A 6,000-nucleotide genomic window follows, 5' to 3' on the forward strand; every position below is an offset into this window, starting at 1 on the left:
GTCTGATTAAGAAGTGAAAAAATAAAACTTTAAATAAGTGAAGTAGTTTAGGCTGCATTTTTGTACTCTATACCAAACTGTGGGTTGTGATTCCATTTTAACGGGGTTGCTGGGGCTGGCTTGGACTTGCTGGGACCCAGGGCTGAAACCTGAGCCCCACCACCCGAGGCCAAAGCCTGAGAGCTTCAGCCCTGTGTGTTGGGACTCAGGTTACAGGACACCCTGCCTGGGGCTGAAGCCCTTGGGCTTCAGCTTTGTGCCACCCCCCTCTTGCCAGGGTCAGTGGGGCTCAGGCGGGCTCAGGCTTTGGTCCCTTCTCCTGGGGTTGTGTAATAATTTTTATTGTCAGAAGGGGGTTGCGGTGCAATGAAGTTTGAGAACCCCCGCTCTATACTAAAAACTGAAATGTTGTGGAATATGAGAGACATTACTTAAAAACATTAGAAAGGCTAAAATTACTAACGTGTGAAGAATAGTCTGTTTTTGTCCATATTAAAACCCTGACAGTTTTATAGGCTAAGTGCTCTTAAGGATTCATCTATTAAAGGGCCTGATAACTGTCCAGTTGAAGGTTTTGTCATTGACTTCTGTTCGATGGAGCAGGACTGGATCTACCTAATAAATATATACCCTTATGTATTTCAATTCATATTAATACCAGACAGTAACCGCAAAGGAGCCATTTCAGTCTCTTTAGTCAACACACTTCCAGAAAAGCATGTTAATAATACTATTTTTTAAAAAAAAAACCTAAAACCTAACTCTACAAAAAAAAAAAAGCTTGAAGAATGTTTAGGATTCATCTTTAACCAACCAAAGAAATTAAGAGTGAAGTTATGGGACCAAATGCCTGATTAAGGGGAGCAGAATTTGGTCCTCTGTCATTAATTCACTCCAGTATGTGATGATTTTGCAGAACATATTGCACGTTCTATAACAGGGAATGCCTTCCCTCCTCTCTTCTTGCCCTGCAGAAATTGAACAGATTACTCATTGTTAAGGCAGCAAGTCTGTCATGGAAGTCACGGAAGTAATAGATTCTGTGACTTTCCAGGACCTCCGTGACTTCTGCAGCCTGCAAGTGTGACTGACCCCAGGTCCGCACCAGCAGCCCCGGTGGTCCCCCCAGCACCAGCAGTGCCTACAGGTCATGGGGCTGTGAATTTTTGTTTATTACCCATGACCTGTCCATGACTTTTACTAAAAATATCCGTGACTAAAACATAGCCTTACTCATTGTGTATTCACCGCACCATTTGTTTGAGTTCCCTCCACCAACACTACAGTCCCCATGCAACAGTCTATTTACAATACCCTTTGTGCTTTTGGTCCTCTCCTCAGGAACTGAAAAGAGCAGAGGTTACCTTTCCCTGAAGTCTTTATGAGTATGTCTACACAGCAATTAGACAGCCATGGCTGGCCCACGCCCTGAATTTGACTGGCGGGGCTCAGGCTAAGCCGCTGTTTAAGTGCAATGTAGATGTTCAGAGGGTCCTAGAACTTGGGTTTCAGCAGAAGCCCAAATGTCTACACTGCAATTAAACAGCCCTTAAGCCCAAGTCCCACAAGTCCAAGTCAGCTGGTGCAGGCCAGCCACAGGTTTTTAATTGTAGTGTGGACATACCTTATGAGACTGGGCTCAGCTAGCCCTAGCTCTGGTCTCCCCAGCACTTCCTTTCTGTGTCTCTTTATCCTTCCATGCTGATGGGCTAATTGGCTCTTTATCTTACCTAGCCTGCCAGGGATGTCCTATTTTCCTCCTGGCTTGTGTCTTTAGGTCTAGGGTTTTTTGATTTTTAGTATGTCAAGCTCGTTTGCCCAGTTTCTGATTAGCTCCACTTCTTGTCACAGGGGACTCCAGACTTCCATTTTTCTCTTATAAGGGAAGGGAATCCAGTCTTTCCCTATAACAACTGTATGAGCAGTTTATCTTTCACCCCTACCTGCTTCCACTTAAATGCCCTCTTGACCTCTAGGGATATCTCTAACATTAGACAGAGTCTCCTCTCACCTAAAATGGATGCATTCTAGTTTTAAGCTCTCACCCGACAGCATCCAATGGGGCTTCAATAAATCTCTTTGGATCAGTGAACATCCTGAAACAGTGTCCACCAGTCCCCTCTGATATCTCCTCCCCATCTTTACAGGGATGCTATGAGTTTTTCTTTTCTGCCTGTCTCTGCTAGCCATAGTCCACCCACAAAACTCTGTGAGCCCACATTCCATAACCACTTTATATGCCCTGGGCATCCATGTTGGTAGCAAACCATGCCCCAGTTCCCTGAACGAGGTCTCCTCATCACCTCCTTTTTCTTCTTGATTGTCATTGGTGAAGAAAAATTGCCCCCCTTCTTCCCTGAATTTGGTCCCTGAAACAGCTGTAATTCCTTCTTGGGAAAGTCCATGTCCACAAACTCTTTTGCAAGCTTCACTGCTTTCTTTATGGCTGTTGGCTGCTGCCTCCAGACCCAGATGCAGGTGCTTTCAGGGAGGCTCTGGAAAAATTGCTCCAATATTATTGTGTCTATTATTTCCCCTTCACTTTGGGTGTCTGGCCTTAGCCAGTGAGTTGCCCAGTCTGTTAATTTTTATGCAAATACCCTGGGCTGTCCACCTCCAGTCCATATAGCAGCATGAAATTTCTGTCTGTATTTTTCAGTGGAGAGGCCTACCCTGTTCAGGATGGCCTCCATTACGCCATAATAGTCCCAGTCCCAGGCGTGTTCTTTACTCAGGGTCATATAAGCCACCTGGGCTTCCTCTGACAAATAGGGTGCCATTCTGAGAGCCCATGATCTCTTATCCTATATGGCTTCCATTGCTACCCCCTCAAAAGTTGGTAAAAATGCATCAAGGTCAAATGCTGAGCCCATCTTACACAGGATAACCCTGTGTCTTACTGCTTTTTCCCATTGTGGGACTCACCACCCTCTGTATCCATTGCTTTTGCACCTGTGCCAATTCCTTTATGAACTCTTGCAGGCTCATTTGCTGCTCAGTCTGCTAGGCAAGGAGGGACTGGCATTCCATCCAGTGGGACTGCTGGAACAAATGCATGGTCTTGTGCATCTTTTATTGTTGTTCTACCAACCATTGTAGAGTCTGTTCCATTGCCCGAACACCAACTCCTTGCACCAGCTTACCACTTCTGGTCTTCTGTCACCACAGATGGGGAAAATCATGATCCTGGACAATACCCCACATCTAATCCTGTTTTCTTGCCCCACAGAAACAGCACAGACTCTACAGGAGGTGCATTCACAGTACCATTTATTTAAGTTCCCTCCACCAATACTACTACAGTCCCCATTCAACAGTCTGTTTATAGTATCCCCAGTGTTCCATGTTTTCAGTTTTTACTTGTAAAAAAAAATCCAGGAATTTTTCAGTGTTTATTTTTCAGACATTAAAACTGGGATGAATTTGGGTTAAAAATTAAAAAATCAGGGAAAAAGAAGAAACAAAAAAAACCCCTTTTGTAATATACCCATTTTAATATAGTATAATTGAAACTTTTTTTAATGTACAAAGTTATATTTTGTCTCTTTCAGAACCAGTAGTTTTTCCAGAAATTCTAGTGTGTGTATGCTCACATAATTTTCTTCAAAGTATCCTCACTCATGTTGAGCCTCTTGCTGTCTTGGAGGTAGTCCAATTTTGAAAATATGCAATCCAAATTAATTGATCTAGTGGCTACACTCAAAGCTCACCATACCACTTTGCTGAAGTTGGGAAATATGTCTTGATGACTGTTTCAAAAAACCAAGACATCTAGTTTCACATTGTCAGGGGAATTTACTACTTACATGAACTTGCCTAACCCTTTCAGATTTGAAATTTCATTTTTAGTGGCAAATGATTGAAATGCTCTGGTATAACAGTCACAGTCTGCTGCAAAATTCCCCTTGAGGAATGGCTGCATAACCTGGATGACATTTCAAAAAGAACACTTTGGGGTTCAGATTATGGACAACGGTCATCTCCCATTTCTTGCTGAGCATTGTGTTGAAGGTTTTGAATGTTTTTTGGTTCTCTCGTGTTCCGGGGTGAGAAGAATTTCCATAAACAGCTGGGTGGGGGAGGGGGGGAGTTGGCTGTATGTTTCTTCTGTGGCTTTTGTACTCAATTCAGCTGAGATTTTGGTTGTCAGGATCTGGTAAACATCTGTACTGGCAAATGTGTTGGCAGTAGTTGGAGAAAACTCCAGTATTTTCTGTGTGTCACACAGTGATTCCAAGTTTCCAACAATGAACATTACCTAACTGCACAGAATCTGGTGGTCATTTTGGTTATTTGCCAGTCTCTTCAGAGTTTCTCCTTCAGAACCAACAAACTGAGGATGATCAAGAGACATATTAGCACCGTCCACTCATTATTTACAGCGAAATACAAGCTCATTACCAATGTGGCACAACAGAGGTAGGTAATCAGCAGTTGGCCCTGCACTTGTCTTGCACTGTGTAAAACAAAGCCTTCAACTTGTTTGCATGCTTGAAAATGGCCACCGAATCCAGTGATGCAAGATTTCATTTTTCATTTTTTCTATAGCAGTAGCTTCTGACAGTGCAACGTTAATCAGATGAGCAGGACAGATAATACATAGCAGCTCCGGTTTCTGATTGAGTTTAATCTCCTGTGTAAACTTAGCCATATAGGAAATAGAATCTGTGTTAGTTGTGACCATGTTTTCCCAAGTTAGTTGGTACATCTCAAACATGTCAGTTATTGATGCGTCGACAAAACAGCTGTCAGCAGAGGATATGAATGTCACATCAGCACAAAACAATGTGGGTTTATTTGCTTTGAAATAAAAATAACCCCGAAAATAAAAGGCCAAGAATCAGATGGTCCAATGCATCAGAAGACTCGTCAAAAATCAGATGAGACATCACATTTTCATCAATTTGTTCCATCAGTTTAGATACTAAAGCATTGTCATTTTCTTCCAGATACTTACGAGTGAGGTTGTCTGCATTAGGAAGGGGTTTTTGCTGCTGGACAGTACTGTCGCACAGTCACCAGTAGGTCCTTCTACTATTAATAGTGTTTGTCCGGCAAAACAAAAGAGCATGATGCACAAATTCATTGACACAATTGTGCTGTGTCCTCTCTTTCATTAAAGTCCTGGTGAAAGCTTCTGATATTGACTGTTAATCCCAAAGCTCACTGTCTTTTTTAAGCTTTTTGTGTCACTTGCTTTCAATATGCTCCTTTATTCTGTCAGCGCGAGCACTGACCTCAATGCTGCAGTACTTGCCGCGCAATGTATCCTCTTAACTCCTGTCTTCACTTTTCTTGAAAATTTCTAAGCACTGATTTTCTTGTTGGTATTCAGGCACACATTTGCATTTTTGCCCCATGTTTACTTTTTACCTTATCTATATGTAACCCCAAGGAGTTTACCTAGCTTCCTGGGGCTCTGTGTGCTAGTAGTTCAGGGAGAAGCACACTGTCCCTGGTAGGAAGCAGGAGCCAAGGGCAGACTCAGTCTGCTAGGCAACCCAGAGAGCGAGCGAGCGAGAGCCAGGAGAGATACTATGTAGAACAACAGGGGCCCCACTGGTTTTGGGAAGAATTGCAGGCGTGCCTGCTCAAAGGGAGGGGCAGAGTCAAATGATTAGACAAGGGAAAGCCTGGGAAGAAGAGCTAGCCTGATCAATAGGGAGTGAGATGCCCTCCCCTAGGAGCCCTGGAAGAGGGAGAAGCCATTTTGGGGGATGGCCTGGAGCTAGCCATAAAAAAGGCAGGACTGGCTATGTGGGGATCCAGAAGAACCCAGGCCAGTCCATTCAAACCTGTAAGAAGACTGGCACTAAAGGAGGTAACCAGGTGGATAGGTGGCATTACATATATTTATCTGTGGAGGACTGATTGCTTAAATTCAATGCCACACTCCACGGATGCAAAGAAATAGGCAGGCAGCGTCTCCTTGTGAGCCAATCATAGCGAGATATTAACGTTTTTGATTTTCTGACCTCCACCGTGTGTGTGTTCTGTGTT

Source organism: Trachemys scripta, chromosome 11 (assembly GCF_013100865.1).
Source record: "Trachemys scripta elegans isolate TJP31775 chromosome 11, CAS_Tse_1.0, whole genome shotgun sequence".
In the NCBI taxonomy this organism is placed as follows: Eukaryota; Metazoa; Chordata; order Testudines; family Emydidae; genus Trachemys; species Trachemys scripta.